This window comes from Bos javanicus, chromosome X (genome assembly GCF_032452875.1).
Source record: "Bos javanicus breed banteng chromosome X, ARS-OSU_banteng_1.0, whole genome shotgun sequence".
Lineage (NCBI taxonomy): Eukaryota > Metazoa > Chordata > Mammalia > Artiodactyla > Bovidae > Bos > Bos javanicus.
Genome location: NC_083897.1, coordinates 70870979 through 70889591, shown reverse-complemented (window position 1 = coordinate 70889591; position 18613 = coordinate 70870979). Strand labels below are relative to the sequence as shown.

The following is an 18613-nucleotide window of genomic DNA, read 5'->3' as shown; positions in this document are numbered from 1 at the left end:
ACACAGGGACATCACCAGATGGTCAACAACGAAATCAGATTATTTATATTCTTTGCAGCCAAAGATGGAGAAGCTCTATACAGTCAACATAAACAAGACCAGGAGCTGACTGTGGCTCAGATCATGAACTCTTTATTGCCAAGTTCAGACTGAAAATGAAGAAAGTAGGGAAAACCACTAGACCATACAGGTATGAGCTAAATAATATCCCTTATGATTATACAGTGGAAATGAGAAATAGATTTAAGGGCCTAGATGTGATAGATAGAGTGCCTGATGAACTATGGAATGAGGTTCGTGACACTGTACAGGAGACAGGGATCAAGACCATCCTCAGGGAAAAGAAATGCAAAAAAGCAAAATGGTTGTCTGGGGAGGCCTTACAAAGAGCTGTGAAAAGAAGAGAAGCAAAAAGCAAAGGAGAAAAGGAAAGATATAAGCATCTGAATGCAGAGTTCCAAAGAATAGCAAGGAGAGATAAGAAAGCCTTCTTCAGCGATCAATACAAAGAAATAGAGGAAAACAACAGAATGGGAAAGACTAGAGATCTCTTCAAGAAAATTAGAGATATCAAGGGAACATTTCATGCAAAGATAGGCTCGATAAAAGACAGAAATGGTATAGACCTAACAGAAGCAGAAGATATTAAGAAGAGGAGGCAAGAATACACAGAAGAACTGTACAAAAAAGATCTTCACGACCCAGATAATCACGATGGTGTGATCACTGACCTAGAGCCAGACATCCAGGAATGTGAAGTCAAGTGGGCCTTAGAAAGCATCACTACGAACAAAGCTATTGGAGGTGATGGGATTCCAGTTGAGCTACTTCAAATCCTGAAAGATGATGCTGTGAAAGTGTTGCACTCAATATGCCAGCAAATTTGGAAAAATCAGCAGTGGCCACAGGCCTGAAAAAGGTCAGTTTTAATTCCAATCCCGAAGAAAGGCAATGCCAAAGAATGCTCAAACTACCTCACAATTGCACTCATCTCACACGCTAGTAAAGTAATGCTCAAAATTCTCCAAGCCAGGCTTCAGCAATATGTGAACCGTGAACTTCCTGATGTTCAATCTGGTTTTAGAAAAGGCAGAGGAACCAGAGATCAAAGTGCCAACATCCACTGGATCATGGAAAAAGTAAGAGAGTTCCAGAAAAACATCTATTTCTGCTTTATTGACTATGCCAAAGCCTTTGACTGTGTGGATCACAATAAACTGTGGAAAATTCTGAAAGAGATGAGAATACCAGACCACCTGATCTGCCTCTTGAGAAATTTGCATGCAGGTCAGGAAGCAAAGTTAGAACTGGACATGGAACAACAGACTGGTTCCAAATAGGAAAAGGAGTACGTCAAGGCTGTATATTGTCACCCTGCTTATTTAACTTCTATGCAGAGTACATCATGAGAAACGCTGGACTGGAAGAAACGCAAGCTGGAATCAAGATTGCCAGGAGAAATATCAATAACCTCAGATATGCAGATGACACCACCCTTATGGCAGAAAGTGAAGAGGAACTCAAAAGCCTCTTGATGAAATTGAAAGTGGAGAGTGAAAAAGTTGGCTTACAGCTCAACATTCAGAAAATGAAGATCATGGCATCCGGTCCCATCGCTTCATGGGAAATAGATGGGAAGCAGTGGAAACAGTGTCAGACTTTATTTTTATGGGCTCTAAAGTCACTAAAGATGGTGACTGCAGCCATGAAATTAAAAGACGCTTACTCCTTGGAAGGAAAGTTATGACCAACCTTGATAGCATATTCAAAAGCAGAGATATTACGTTGCCAACAAAGGTTCGTCTAGTCAAGGCTATGGTTTTTCCTTTGGTCATGTATGGATGTGAGATTTGGACTGTGAAGAAGGCTGAGCACCAAAGAATTGATGCTTTTGAACTGTGGTGTTGGATAAGACTCTTGAGAGTCCCTTGGACTGCAAGGAGATCCAACCAGTCCATTCTGAAGCAGATCAGCCCTGGGATTTCTTTGGAAGCAATGATGCTAAAGCTGAAACTCCCGTACTTTGGCCACCTTAATGCGAAGAGTTGACTCAGTGGAAAAGACTCTGATGCTGGGAGGGATTGGAGCAGGAGGAGAAGGGGACGACAGAGGATGAGATGGCTGGATAGCATCACTGACTCGATGGACGTGAGTGGGTGAACCCCGGGTATTGGTGATGGACAGAGGGGCCTGGCGTGCTGAGATTCATGAGGTCGCAAAGAGTCGGACACCACTGAGCGACTGAACTGAACTGATCTGAACTGAACACATATATATGGAATTTAGAAAGATGGTAACGATAACCCTGTATGCGAGACAGCAAAAGAGACACAGATGTATGGAACTGTCTTTTGGAGTCTGTGGGAGAGGGAGAGGCTGGAGTGATTTGGGAGAATGTCATTGAAACATGTATATTATATGTGAAACGAATCACCAGTCCAAGTTCAATGCATGATACTGGATGCTCAGGGCTGGTGCACTGGGATGACCCAGAGGGATGATATAGGGTTGGGAGGTAGTAGGGGTTTCAAGATGGGGAACACATGTACACCTATGAAGGATTCATGTCACTGTATCGCAAAAGCAATACAATATTGTAAAGTAATTAGCATCCAATTAAAATAAATAAATTTTAAAAATTAAAAAAAATAAAAAGGAATTATTTCTTTAGTATATTATTGTATTTAATGATAAACTGCAAGTGATCATAGGAGGATAAAACATGCTTATCAATCATTATACAAATTCCTATGAATATGCTTTTCATAGTCCTTCTGGAGAGAGGAAATGGATGTGGATAGAAAGTTACATACATGCATCCATGCATGCATATAGACATACATACAAAGAGACAATCTGTTCAGGCTTTTATGATAAAAATACCATGAACTGAGTAGCTCATGCCAAGATGGGTGCAATAAAGGACAGAAATGGTATAGACCTAACAGAAACAGAAGAGATTAAGAAGAGGTATCAAGAATACACCGAAGAACTATTTTAAAAAGATCTTAATGACCTGTATAACCACAATGGTCTTATCAGTCACCTACAGACTGACATACTGGAGTTTGAAGCCAAGTGGGCCTCACTACAAAAAAAGCTAGTGGGGGTGATGGAATTCCAGCTGAGCTATTTCAAATCCTAAAGATGGTGCTGTCAAAGTGTTTCACTCAATATGCCAGTAAATTTGGAAAGCTCAGCAGTGGCTATAGGGCTGGAAAAGGTCAGTTTTCATTTCAGTCCCAAAGAAGGGCAATGCCACAGATGCTCAAAGTACCACACAATAGCACTCATTTCACATGCTAGCAAGGCAATGCTCAAAATTCTTCAAGCTAGGCTTCCACAGTATGTGAATTGAGAACTTAGAGATGTACAAGCTGGATTTAGGAAAGGCAGAAGAATCAGAGATCAAACTGCTAACATCCATTGGATCATAGAAAAAGCAAGAGAATTCCAGAATAATATTTATTTCTGCTTAGTTAACTACACTAAAGACTTCAACTGTGTGGATCACAACAAATTATGAAAAATTCTTAGAGTTGGAAGTACCAGACCACTTAACCTGGCTCCTGAGAATCCTGTATACAAGTCAAGAAGCAACAGTTAGAACCTGACATGGAACAGTGGACTGGTTTAAAATTGGGAAAGGAATACAGCAAGGCTGAATACCGTCACCCTGCTTATTTAACTTATATGCAGAGTACATCATGTGAAATGCTGGGTAGATGAAGCACAAAGTGGAATCAAGACTGCCTGAAGAAATATCAATAACCTCAGATATGAAGATTACACCACAGTTATCGCAGAAAGCAAAGAGGAACTAAAGAGCTTCTTGATGAAGGTAAAAGAGGAGAGTGAAAAAGCTCCCTTAAAACTCAACATTCAGAAAACTAAGATCATGGCATCCGGTTCCATCACTTCATGGTAAATAGATGGGGAAACAATGGAAACAGTGAAATAATTTATTTTCTTGGGATCCAAAATCACTGTAGATGGTGGCTGAAGCCACAAAATTAAAAGACCCTTGTTCCTTGGAAGAAAAGCTATGACCAACTTAGACAGCTTATTAAAAAGCAGAGACATTACTTTGCCAGCAAAGGTCCATATAGTCAAAGATATCATGAAATTAAAAGATTCTTGCTCTTTGGAATAAAAGCTATGACCAACACAGACATCATATTAAAAAGCAGAGACATTACTTTGCCAGAAAAGGTCCATCTAGGCAAAGCTATGGTTTTTCCAGTAGTCATGTATGGATGTGAGAGTTGGACTATAAAGAAAGCTGAGCACAGAAGAATTGATGCCTTTGAACTGTGGTGTTGTAGAATACTCTTGAGAATCCCTTGGACTACAAGGAGAGCCAATTAGTCAATCTTAAAGGAAATCAGTCCTGAATATTCATTGGAATGACTGAGACCGAAGCTGAAATTCCAAAACTTTGGCCACCTCATGGTGGCCACAGACACATAAAAATTTGGTGACTTCCTTCACTTTACCCAGGCTGCTTTCTGTCCTTTTATTATTATATTGACTTCCATTTTCTCTTAGAAATTACTAGATTTCAAATCCAATTCTTAAATAGGTATCATTTTTATAGCCCATTTTATAAACTTACATGTGCCCTAAATGACACGTGAAAGTTTTTTCATTTAGACATTGTAAATACAGAAAGTTTAGAAACAATCCAATCTTCTATCAATAAGTGATTGATTGATATATAAAAATATTTCTCAGGGAAATGTCATATGGATGTAAAAAAGAATGTTACCTCTCTATGTAGTGAGATGGAAACATGTCCAGTATAAATATAAGTGAAAAAGTCAAGGTGCAGAAGAGAGTATATGGTGTATGAGCTATAGTATTTTTTAAAAGGGTAAGAGAATATATATATATATATATGTGTGTGTGTGTGTGTGTGTGTACATATATATATATATATAAAATTCACATGAATATATATATACACATATATATTCACATAAATAAACCTACCAATAAAGGAGAAATGATGCTTCAAGAAATGAATAGACGAGGGACAAGAATGAAGTTCAGACCCCATACTGATATTCAGCTAGCATGCACAAATCAAGCCATATTTTTTGATAAAAAACTTCCAAAAGTGCTGGTAAATGGCACCTATATTGTTTACCCTACACCTTAAATGTCACTCTGGCCTCCTCCCCTAAAGCCCCAGGAACTCACAAGGAGTCAAATGCTAAAATATGAGAAGTATAAAAGACTTATTGAGGGAAACACTGGTGAGAAGCAAAGGAAAAGGGGAGCAGGAGTAGGTGGGGAGAGCCTTCAAACTACCATGCAGCTTTGGCTGCTGTGAAAGGAAAACAAAAAGAAAGGAGAGATGAGTAGGAAGAGCCACACTGCACTGTAGCTCAGAGAAAGTTTCAACTAGGCTAATGAGGGGCACAGGATTCTGTGTTGGGCAGGAATATCCTGGCCTTAGTGCTTCCATGGTGCTCAATTACTGGCTGGGAGCAGTCTAGTGAGAGTGTGGACATAGATTTCACACTGGTGGATTTCAAATTTGCAACAGCTAGAAACTGTCAGGTGACTACACTGCTCACAACAGGATCTCCAAGTGAGACCTGAGCAGCAAACTCCTATAACTATCAATACAAGGAGCCACTTCTCCATCCATATTCGCTCCTCCAAAGTTTGTCTGTGCTTCCCCTTCTTAGGGGAACTTTAAAGGAGAAGGTATAAACATTTCTTCTCCCAAAGAAAATATATAGACACATGAAAAATGTTCAATATTGCTAATTATTAGAGAATTGCAAATCAAAACTACAATGAACATCACCTCATACCAGTCATAATGGCCATCATTAAAAAGTCTACAGACAAATACATGAAGAATACATCTAGAGGGGGCTTCCAAGATGGTGGAGGAATAAGATAGGGAGATCATCTCCCTCTCCACAAATACATCAAAACTTCATCTGCATATGCAACAGCTACAGAACACCTTCTGAACAAGGCAGAAGAACCCAGACTTCAAAAAGACAAGCCAATCTCCCTAGAATGAGGAAGGGCAAAAGATGAAGATTTAAAAAAGAGAGAGGTAAAAGATTTTAGGACAGAGAACTGTGCTCCCAGAAGGGAGTCCTGAAAAGTTTCCACACACTCACAGACCCCGACATGGGTGGGGATAGGAAGGAACTTGGGAATTTCAGTGGGGAACACAGTAACAGGTGCTCAGAAGGCAAAGCAGAAAGAATTCACAATGAACAGCACTTCCCAGTCAAGAAAAGGCTTACATGCTCATGCCTACAGCAGTGAATGGGGGCTGGGTGATCAGGCTCAGGCTTTGGGAGTTGGGCTCAAGGAGAGGACTGCAGTTGACTCCGATGAAGATACTCTGAGGGGGCTAGTACGACACAGCTGAAGGAATCCAGAGAAAAGCCTGGACCTCCCAGAGAGGCAAGAGATCATTGCTGCTGGTACATTCTACTACCACATGCTTGCAAAGAGCAGCTGTGTCCCCAGTGGTGGCCAACAAAGCCGGCAGGAGCACCAGTGGTGGGCCTAGATTCAACTGCAGTTTACTATCTCAGATGGGTAAGCATAAGCCAGTAGTCATTGCCAAACCCAGGGAGAGTGCCTGAGGCAGTGGGCAAAATGCTGAAACTAAGTAGTCCTGATCCCAGAGGTGACAGCTGCCACCAAGTTGTTAATGGGCACAGGGCTTATACCTTGCTAGGAGCCTTATCAGCTTGGATCAACCTAGGGACCCATGATTCTAGGCCAGTTCCTTGAGGGAAGTGCACAACCTCCTTCAGACTGTAAAAAAATCTGGCATGTATCTAATGCCACATGCAGTCCCTACTACATCCTAATTGTGGCTGTCATACCACCTTCCCCCACTTGACTGAGCAAATTAGCTCTAATAAGCCTCATCCCTTGTCTGGGCAGTGAAGAGAAACGAGAAGGTACCCTACAAGCAGAGGCAGGCACAAAACCAAAGCAGAATACCTGGGGTTGTGTGACCAAAGAAGAAGAAGGGAGTGAACTCCAGCAGCCACTGGTGCAGCAGATTAAATCCCCACAATTAGCCTAAGACTGTGGACTATGGGGCAATTATTGACTCTGGAAGCAAGTACAAATTGGAGTAAGGCCAAATCTGAATCTGAGCTGATCTCACACTGCCCACAACAGGTCCAGAGATATTCCTAGAAACGAGTTCAGTTCAGTCGCTCAGTCATGTCCAACTCTTTGCAACCCCATGAACTGCAGCATGCCAGGTTTCCCTGTCTGCCGGGAGCCGGCATATTGCAAATTGAGTGCATATTGCATATTGAGTGCAGCACTTTCCACAGCATCATCTTTCAGGATCTGGAATAGCTCAACTGGCATTCTATCACTGCTGGTAGCCAGTGTAAGGAACTCTGCCCATGACAAAGGTCATGAGGAAGGAGGCTCGGTATACGCAAAGGCGGGATCGAGCTTCAGGAGTCCCCCTGGAAATTCTCGAGCATATACCCCCAAAATCAGAGTCTGCCTACTTTCTGCTTTGAGCTTTCACCTACACCTCTGACTTTACGGGGGTCTGTCCCCCACTACCTCTCTGAAAAAGAGTTAGCTTACAGCTCCAGTTAATAATTCCTGGGTGTGACAGTGTTTAACCTACAAACTCCTTTGGAAATCCTCTAGCCTGCCTGAATAGGTTTTTCCGGCCACATGTGATTGTTCAGAGCCTCCCAACTGTGAGAGGCAGGAGATGTTCTAAACTGTCTAAACACAGATTCTTTTGAGTAGTTAAAAGATTGATTAGAAATTGTATTGGTGAAGGGATTTTCACTTGTTGGGCCAATGTTTGCTGCTAAGTTTCCATATCCCTTACCTGCTGTGTCCCTGGCAGTGTATTGATTAATATAATTGGTGTAAGTAGCAGCTTTAATGTTTGTAACCTGGGACCCTTGAGTTAATTCTTTTTCTTGTTATAGCCCACCATACCTTTGCTCTGTAGGAATGCAACTTTATCTAATGCTTTTGGAGGGTGGCTCCTGACCAATCACCTTTAGAGAAAAATAAGTTTTCTGAAGAAAAGGTCTTAAAATGTTAACAGGCCTCTGGGCCAGAAGATGATGCAAATCACCTAAGCTTTTGCATATGATAAGCTTGCAGGAAGAAAGCCTGGCTTGCTGCCTGACTCTACCCCTTCCCCCATTATCCTCTATGCATAACTTAAGGTATAAAAACTACTTTGGAAAATAAAGTGCGGGCCTTGTTCACCGAAACTTGGTCTCACCATGTCGTTCTTTCTCTTACCTTCTGGCTGAATTATTCAGCCTCTTTTCTCCACTGAATTTCCTCACTGAGCTATCCTTATTTCAGCCTCTTTTCTCCACTGAATTTCCTCACTGAGCTATCCCCATTCTATTACTCTTTATATCCTTAATTAACATTTAATTAAGCAATTGTTTCCTGATCTTCGCCTATGCCGTCTCTCCTTCGAATACCCTGGATCAGCCGGGGCTGGTCCCCGACACCTGTCCATCACCAACTCCTGGAGTTTACTCAAACTGATGTCCATTGAGTCGGTGATGCCATCCAACCATCTCATCCTCTGTCATTCCCTTCTCTTCCCACCTTCAATCTTTCCCAGCATCAGGGTCTTTTCAAATGAGTCAGTTCTTCCCATCAGGTGGCCAAAGTATTGGAGTTTCAGCTTCAGCATCAGTCCTTCCAATAAATATTCAGGATGGATTTCCTTTAGGATGGACTGGTTGGATCTCCTTGCAGTCCAAGGGACTCTCAAGAGTCTTCTCTAACACCACAGTTCAAAAGCATCAATCCTTCAGTGCTCAGCTTTCTTTATAGTCTAAGTCTCACATCCATACATGACTACTGGAAAAACCATAGCCTTGACTAGATGGACCTTTGTTGGCAAAGTGATGTCTCTGGGTCCCACAGCTTCACCATGAAATCATATGCTCCACTAAAAACCCTCCTGCCATCATATTGAACACAGCAAACTGCTGCTTCATGACCCATCAACACATGTAAACACTGGCCTGTCTCAATATCCCAACCCTAAGGGTGGCACCTCGAGAACCACTAACAACTCTTTTTTATCATGGAGATGTATAGAACACACAGTGGAAGTATGATCATATAAGGTGTGTATACATTCTCCCATGTCTGCATTCCAAACTTTGAGAGTCCAATCTGTAGATCCACTAATGATGATATTGTCTTTCATATGTGATGGCCATACTCCACCTGTGTGTCCCACTAATATCCTCAGACATTTGCCTGTGACTACTGACCAAACTTTTAAATTGTTGTCATCAGAACCACTAACTATTTAGTTACCACAAAACCATAAGCATGTGATCATGTGATCATCATGTCCTTTCAGCACCTTAGGAGACTTGAGTTCTCCTCGCCTCCAGTTAGTATCAATTCTGCACTGTCTGATGTATGCACTTTTCCATGGACTATGAATGAAATCTGATTTTATCCATTTTCTTCTCTTGATGTACAACTGTTCACCAATACCCTTTTCTTTGCATTTTTCTCTCCAGAGAAGGTTGTCTTCAGCCAATATTCTCCAGTAAAGACAAGTCTGAGCTGCTTGTAGCAGGTCTTTATGTTCCAGGAATTAAAGCACATACAATGCCAGCTCTTTAGGGAGCAAGGAAATGAAGTCTTATTGAAACTGGGATTCTATCACTTGCCTCATATGTCTTACATATGATGTTCACCACTATCAATAAGTTCATCTAAAGCAAGAAATTTATCCGGTCCACTCCAGCTCTGAAACATTTTCAACCATTCCTGGAGGCCTAGAGGTGGTTGCAAAGAAGTAATCCCATGTAGTTGTTGCCCTTGACCATTGGCTGCTCTCAGGTCTCCAAAAGTTGTTGGTGTTCCTGAACATGGTACAAGCCCAGTGGTACTTGTGTATTCTGAGACTTTGCATGGTTGCTTTCCCAAAGAAAAACGGCAGATCTCAGAACCATGGTCCAACTTTCTTTTCATTTTTGTTGTCTTTGTATAGAACCGGGAGGAGAGTTGGTGAATAGGCAGGTCCACAATACTATTAGAGTTTGTGACACTGTTATTATGTGTATGTTCATCTTCCCTGCTGCTATCATCAGACTGATACAAATCATCAGTCTCCTGGTCCATTTCTTCTTCTTCCTCATCCTCCTCATATTGTTCACCAGCATTTTCTTCCTCTTCCTCCTGTTCTTCCTGGTTTCCGGAGGAGTACTCATCTACCAAAATAAACCAGTTGTTGTTTCCTTCCAACTGTCCTTGCTGGGAATAATTTTGGTGTCCAGGTCTAGGTTCTGCTTCAACGACTTCACCATTTCTCACAGTGTGCTCTGCCTCTTGGTGTCTGAGCTGCTGCTGCTGCTGCTGCTGTTCCTCTTCCACCACATGATTCATCTGCCCCTCATCTGCCTGGCTTGAGGAAGGGTTACCTCTCAGAGAGCCTCCAGTTTGTTGTCTTTTGCTGCCCACAGAGAGCAGTTTCTGATTCATTTCCAAAAGCCAGCTTGCTACTTCTTGGACCTTGGCTAGACTATTAGAAGATGCAAAGGTTTTTACATTCCTCTGACCCACTTCTGGCAATTTATTTTAAGGAAGTATTCCAAATATTTGACAGCCTTTTATAAATCTCACTGATGGTTGAGACTCCACTTTAGAGAAGAACCGGTGGTGCTAAGAAAGTAGGGTGCTTCCTGTCCTCCTCGGGACCAAGGGAGCAGCCACAGCAGCTCCAATGCATTACTGAGCAAGAACTGGGGCTGGGATCACCAAGCCGGGCCACCCGGGTCTCTTCCACAGAGGCAGCTGGGGCCCTGCTTCCTCCTCTTCTCCTCTTCCTGGGTCTCTTCAAGCTGGGTCTTCTGCCTGTCCCAGGCCAGTCTCCCCAACAGTCACGTTTGGAAGGCTCCGGATTTTTGTTTTATAGTTTCTTCTGGGTGGAGGCTGTGGTCCCCGCCCCCACACACCTGCCCCAGCACCGCAGCCCTTAGGCCTGGGGCAGGGAGGGAGCTCTAAGAACTCCTCCCTGAGCCAAGCCAAGACATCAGGAGTCCGGCAACTGGCCAACAAAGAAGACCCCCAAGGGATCAGATGCAGGTCAGGAAGCAACAGTTAGAACTGGACATGGAACAACAGACTGGTTCCAAATAGGAAAAGGAGTATGTCAAGGCTGTATATTGTCACCCTGCTTATTTAACCTGTATGCAGACTACATCATGAGAAACTCTGGACTGGAAGAAACACAAGCTGGAATCAAGATTGCCAGGAGAAATATCAATAACCTCAGATATGCAGATGACACCACCCTTATGGCAGAAAGTGAAGAGGAAGTAAAAAGCCTCTTGATGAAAGTGAAAGTGGAGAGTGAAAAAGTTGACTTAAAGCTCAACATTCAGAAAACCAAGATCATGGCATCTGGTCCCATCACTTCATGGGAAATAGATGGGGAAACAGTGGAAACAGTGTCAGACTTTATTTTGGGGGGCTCCAAAATCACTGCAAATGGTGACTGCAGCCATGAAATTAAAAGACGCTTACTCCTTGGAAGGAAAGTTATGATCAACCTAGACAGCATATTCAAAAGCAGAGACATTACTTTGCCAATAAAAGTTTGTCTAGTCAAGGCTATGGTTTTTCCAGTAGTCATGTATGGATGCGAGAGTTGGACTGTGAAGAAGGCTGAGCACCGAAGAATTAATGCTTTTGAACTGTGGTATTGGAGAAGACTCTTGAGAGTCCCTTGCACTGCAAGGAGATCCAACCAGTCCATTCTGAAGCAGATCAGCCCTGGGATTTCTTTGGAAGGAATGATGCTAAAGCTGAAACTCCAGTACTTTGGCCACCTCATGTGAAGAATTGACTCATTGGAAAAGACTCTGATGCTGGGAGGGATTGGGGGCAGGAGGAGAAGAGGACGACAGAGGATGAGATGGCTGGATGGCATCACTGACTCGATGAATGGGAGTCTGGGTGAACTCCGGTAGTTGGTGATGGACAGGGAGGCCTGGTGTGCTGCGATTCATGGATTCGCAAAGAGTCGGACACGACTGAGTGACTGAACTGAACTGAACTGAACTGAAGGAGGTGAAAGGAAAAGGCAATGGCACCTCACTCCAGTAGTCTTGCCTGGAAAATCCCATGGATGGAGGAGCCTGGTGGACTACAGTCCATGGGGTCAGTAAGAGTCCGACACGACTGAGGGATTTCACTTTCACTTTCATGCATTGGAGAAGGAAATGGCAACCCACCCTGGTGTTCTTGCCTGGAGAATCCAAGGGTGGTGGGGCCTGGTCGGCTGCCATTTATGGGGTGAAACAGAATTGGACACGACTGAAGCAACTTAGCAGCAGCACCAGCAGCAAGGAGGTGAAAGACCTATACTCTGAACAGTATAGAAAATTGATGAAAGAATTTGAAGATTCTATAATGAAACAGAAAGACATCCAAAGTTCTTGGAATGGAAGGATTCATATTTTTTTAAATGTTCATACTACCCATATAATCTACTGATTTAATGGAATCCCTATCAAAATATCCATGACATTTTTCACAGAAGTATAACAAATAATCCTAAAATTCAGATGAAACACAAGACACAGAATTGCAAAATGAACTTGAGAAAAGGGAAGAAAGTTGGAGTTATAACCCTCCTGGATTGCAGAATATAAAACAAATCTCTAGTAATCAAAATAGCATGGTACTGACACAAAAGCAAATGTATAGATCAATTGAACAGAATACGGAGCGCACAAGTACCCACGCACCAGTGGTCAACTAATCCATGACAAAGTAGGCAAGAATATATAATGGAAAAAGAGTGTCTCTTCCACATGTGGTGTTAAAACAACAACAACAACAACGACAACCTGGACATCGGGGTGAGGGAGACAGTGAGCTGAGCTGCTGTGAGGTGAGGAGTGCTGGCTCCACTTGGTGCTGACCCCACTCCCAGCTCTCGCATGTATCATTGTGGCTGGGACCCCCTCCATCCAACTTGGGAGTCCCTCACCCCATGCCCCGGGACAAACAAAAGCTCTGGCCCCTCATCAGCGTCCTCTCACCTTGGAGCAGCCGACTTCCCTGCCCCCAGCCAAAGGCTCTGGCTCAGTCACTGGGAAGGTGAGGGAGGGAGAGGAGGGGTGGCCGTGGCTGCTGCTGGCCCAGGTTAGGGCAGAGGTCTTGGCTGCAGCCAGTGTACAGGCGCTGGGTCTCAGTGTTCCTTGGCTCTTTCTCTATCTGTGGCAGCAACGGTAGCAGTAGCCTCCGGAGCTCAGCTTGCTGTCTCCCTCATCCCGATGTCTAGGTTTTTTTAGCACGACATGTTGAAGAGACACTCTTTTTTCCATTTTATATTCTTGCCTACTTTGTCATGGATTAGTTGACCACTGGTGCATGGGTACTTCTGGGCTCTGTATTCTGTTCAATTGATCTATACATTTTCTTTGGTGTCAGTACCATGCTATTTTGATTACTAGAGATTTGTTTTATATTCTTCAGTCCAGGAGGGTTATAAATCCAACTTTCTCCCCTTTTCTCAAGTTCATTTTGCAATTCTGTGTCTTTTGTAGTTCCATCTGAATTTTAGGATTATTTGTTACACTTCTGTGAAAAATGTCATGGATATTTTGATAGGGATTCCATTAAATCAGTAGATTGCTTTGGCTTGTATGAACATTTTAAAAACATGAATCTTTCCATTCCAAGAACATTGGATGTCTTTCCATTTCATTATAGAATCTTCAAATTCCTTCATCAATTTTCTATACTGTTCAGAGTATAGGACTTTCATCTCCTTAGGGAACTCTTTTTGTTGTTTTTGTTGTTGTTGCTTCATTCTTTCTTATGTGATTTTAAGCTGGATTTTTAAATTTTATACTTCTAATATTTTATTATTAATGTATAGAAATGCAAGAGATTTCTGTTTATCAATCTTGCATCTTTCAATTCTGCTAAATTAATTTATGAGTTCTAACAATTTTTGAGTGCAGGCTTTAGGGTTCTCTATACAAAGTATTATGTCATCTCCTAATAGTTACAGTTTTGTCTTCCAATTTGGATTCATTCTATTTTTTCTCTTGTCTGACTGCTGTGGCTATTACTTCCAATGCTATTTTAAATAGTGTTTGCAAGAGTTTTACTTTTGTTTCACATTCAAAAAAATCATTAACAGAACCTGGGCAGGTTGATGCAGTCTGGTGGAGGTGGGGCAGTCTGGCCTCTCCTTGCACCACCTGGGAAGGCCCAGTCAGCTGGCCAAAATGCCCTTTCCACAGCCCCAGCCTAGGAGCTTGGCTCCACATCCTGACAAGGGGGAGCATCAATGTGGCCCACTGTTCAAAGCACTCCTGGCTTCCTGGGTCAAGGCAGTGGCAGTGGTGGAGGTGGAGACTGGCCGGGAACAGTCCACACTGCCACTGGAGAGGAGCCTGGTGCAGCCAAAAAATAAATAAATAAATCATTATCAAAAGAAATGGTAATATCTTACAAATATCGTTATACACAATAAACAATTTCAATATTTAATAGAGAATTCATTGACTTAATTTCAATATATGATCATTAAAGGAAGAGGAATAGAAACATTAGGAAAGAGTAACAGTACATATATCACCAAATTAGGCCAATCAACATCCAGATTAACAGCAATATGGAGTCCCAACTGGGAAAACGTCCCAGTCAATGTGTCTACTCCACAGGTGAAACTTCAAAATTGCAGTTTCAGGGGTTCCCACTTATAATTACAGGTCACAAACTGATACCATTATCAGTTTTCAGGCAAAAATGCAGCTCTGGTTTTATTTTAATCTTGTTAAAATTCTGTTTGCTGTATCTTGTGAGTCATAGGATTTTATTAAGCCCTGAGTGGTGGACCAGACCTCTAGGGGCTCAAGAACTCCAAGACACACTCCTCTTCTTATTTAAAGTACTCCTTGCCTTGCTGTGCTTACAAGCGGCATGGAATCCATGCAATGTACAGGCAGGTCAGAAGAAAGGTCTGAGGCCTGCTATCTTGCTTCTGAAATCTAAACAAGACTACCTCCATTTTAATTTCCCTAGCAAATAAAAGTGTTTAGAGTGGGTGTTTTTTTCTTGTTCTTGAATCTAGTGGGAAGTCTTGCATCTTTTCATTGTTGAATATGATGTTGGCTGTGGGTTTGTCATAAATGGCTTTTATGATGTTGAGATGTTTCCTCTCTACCTGCTGCAATGAGGATTTTTTATCATAAATGGATGTTAAATTTTTTCCAGTGCTTTTACTGTGTGTTTTTAGATGATAATGTGATTTTTATTCTACCTTTTGTTAATGTAGTACATCACACTTGTTGATTTGCTTTTAAAATGTCACACTATTTTTGTAACCCTGGAATCAATCCAATTTGATCAAAGGGTTTGATCCTTTTTATATATTGTTGGATTTGGTTCCCTAGCACTTTCATGAAAATATTTGCATCTGTTTTTATCAGAGATATTGGCTTCTAATTTTCTTTTTCTACAGTATTGTTGGTTTTGTGTCAGGATAATGCCTTGTAGAATTGATTTGGTATATTCCTCCTGTTAAGTTTTTTGTAATAGCTTCAGAAGGATAGGTATTAGTTTTCTGTATATCTGGTAGAAATCCACTGTAAAGCCACCTGGTCCTAGACTTGTGTTTGCTAGAAGTTTATATAAAAACAAATTGATTTTAAAATGTAGATATATATAAAATAAATTTCATATGGACTGTTCCCAGGGGATCAGTTGGTAAAGAACCCACCTGCCAATGCAGGAGATGAAAGAGACATGGGTTCAATCCTTGGGTTGAGAAAAATTTCCCGGAGCAGAAAATGGAAACCTGCTCTAGTATTCTTGCCTGGAAAATTCCATGGACAAAGGAGCCTGGTGGGCTACAGTCCATGGGGTCGCAAAAAGTCACACAGGACTGAGTGCACACTCACACACAGACCTATATATGAAAGGTAAGGCTATAATGTTTAGGAGAAAATATGAAATATCATGATGTGAAGTAAGCAAAGATTTCTTAAACAGCAAAAACTATTGCTGGCAGTAAGTTTCAAAACTTGGCAAATTGACTAAATTAAGATTAATAATTTTTCCATCATATGCTACATAAAATGAGTGGAAGAGTAAGCCACAGGCAGCAAGAAGATACTTTCTATTCTAGTAATGAAAAAGGATTGGATCTAGACTGCATAGAGAGCTCCTACAAATCTGTAAGAAAAAAATGAAATTCCTACAATAAAGATGTGCAAAATACTTGAATATGCACTTCATAAAAGAAGATATTCAAATTCCCAATAAACAAAATAGACAGATGATCAAATACAATATTCATCGGAAAATACAATTAAAATTATTTAAATAACATTGTGTTTATAGATCTTGTTGCTGGACATATTTATTTAGGTCATCAATAAAATTTTTTAAACTACAGTCAATTGAAGCAATTGTTTTCTCTGTGTGGTTGTGCCACAGTTATTATAAAGATTTTTTGTTTGTTTTATTTGTAAAGATGTCATTATAGTTAAGTGACATAGCAGATCTGTCAGGGTGTGACTAAGATGATGGAGAAGTGAGAAGAGATTACTGTGTAGTAGATATATATTATATGCAGTTAAGATTATTTGCCACATTTAATTTTTAAGGATTGCTTTTTACATTTTATTTTTAATTATGTAAAAAATTTTGTATTCTTGCAAAATAAAATTGATGTAACATAGTGCATTCCAAAATCTCATTTCTACCCCTCTATATTGCACACTATTGTCTCTCTCCCACAGATAAATACTTGTATTAGCTTTTTGTTTACTCTTTAATTGTTACATATTGAAAACATGAACTGATATTTATATCCCCTGTATTTACAGAAGGCAGCATAAAACTAAACTCTAATCTCACTTTTTTTCCCTTAACAATATACCCCAAAGATAGTTCCAGCAAAAAACACAGATGTTTTCCTCACTTCTTTTGCATTTATTTGGTAGTCCATTATGTGGATGTTCCTTATTTACTTCTACATTCCCCTTGTATTTCATAACAATAGACAACCATATTTGTGAAAGTACTTTCAAATTTTTATGTATATTTTTTGGATATCTTTTAGAAATGGAATTAGTAGCTCAAATATTTAACATGGGTTTCTACTTCATCATAATAAAGTAGCAAGAGTGAGTTTCCCTCCCACCTTGAATGTGAGTGTTCAGTTCAGTTCAGTTAAGTCGCTCAGCCATGTCCAACTTTTTGTGACCCCGTGAATTGCAGCACGCCAGGCCTCCCTGTCCATCACCAACTCCCGGAGTTCACCCAGACTCACGTATGTCGAGTCAGTGATGCCATCCAGCCATCTCATCCTCTGTCGTCGCCTTCTCCTCCTGCCCCCAATCCCTCCCAGCATCAGAGTCTTTTCCAACGAGTCAACTCTTCGCATAAGATGGCCAAAGTACTGAAGTTTCAGCTTCAGCATCATTCCTTCCAAAGAAATCCCAGGGTTGATCTCCTTCAGAATGGACTGGTTGGATCTCCTTGCAGTCCAAGGGACTCTCAAGAGTCTTCTCCAACACCACAGTTCAAAAGCATCAATTCTTCAGCACTCAGCCTTCTTCACAGTCCAACTCTCACATCCATACATGACCACTGGAAAAACCATAGACTTGACTAGACCGACCTTTGTTGGCAAAGTAATGTCTCTGCTTTTGAATATGCTATCTAGGTTGGTCATAACTTTCCTTCCAAGGAGTAAGCGTCTTTTAATTTCATGGCTGCAGTCACCATCTGCAATGATTTTGTAGCCCCCAAAAATAAAGTCTGACACTGTTTCCACTGTTTCCCCATCTATTTCCCATGAACTGATGGGACTGGATGCCATGATCTTCATTTCTGAATATTGAGCTTTAAGCCAACTTTTTCACTCTCCACTTTCACTTTCATCAAGAGGGTTTTTAGTTCCCCTTCACCTTCAGCTATAAGGGTGATGTCATCTGCATATCTGAGGTTACTGATATTTCTCCCAGCAATCTTGATTCCAGCTTGTGCTTCTTCCAGCCCAGCATTTCTCATGATATACTCTGCATATAAGTTAAAGAAGCAGGGTGGCAATATACAGCTTTGACGTACTCCTTTTCCTGTTTGGAACCAGTCTGTTGTTCCATGTCCAGTTCTAACTGTTGCTTCCTGATCTGCATATAGGTTTCTCAAGAATGTGAGTGTTGCTGCTGCTGCTAAGTCGCTTCAGTCGTTTCCAACTCTGTGCAACCCCAATAGACGGCAGCCCACCAGGCCCCACCATCCCTGGGATTCTCCAGGCAAGAACACTGGAGTGGGTTGCCATTTCCTCCTCCAATGCATGCAAGTGAAAAGTGAAAGTGAATTCACCCAGTCGTATCCAACTCTTAGCGACCCCGTGGACTGCAGGCTACCAGGCTCCTCCATCCATGGGATTTTCCAGGCAAGAGGACTGGAGTGGGTTGCCATTGCCTTCTCCGAATGTGAGTGTTAGTCACCCAGTTATGTCTAACTCTTGCAACGCCATGGACTGTAGCCCACCAGGCTTCTCTGTCCATGGAATTCCCCAGGAAAGAATACTGGAGAGGATAGCCAT

At 41.6% G+C, this 18613-nt stretch overlaps 1 pseudogene; it reads right to left on the bottom strand.

Moving 5' to 3' along the window:
• Positions 1-7179: 7179 nt before the first annotated feature.
• Positions 7180-10829, bottom strand: LOC133242446 (F-box/WD repeat-containing protein 7-like; annotated as a pseudogene).
• Between the last annotated feature and the right edge of the window lie 7784 nt (positions 10830-18613).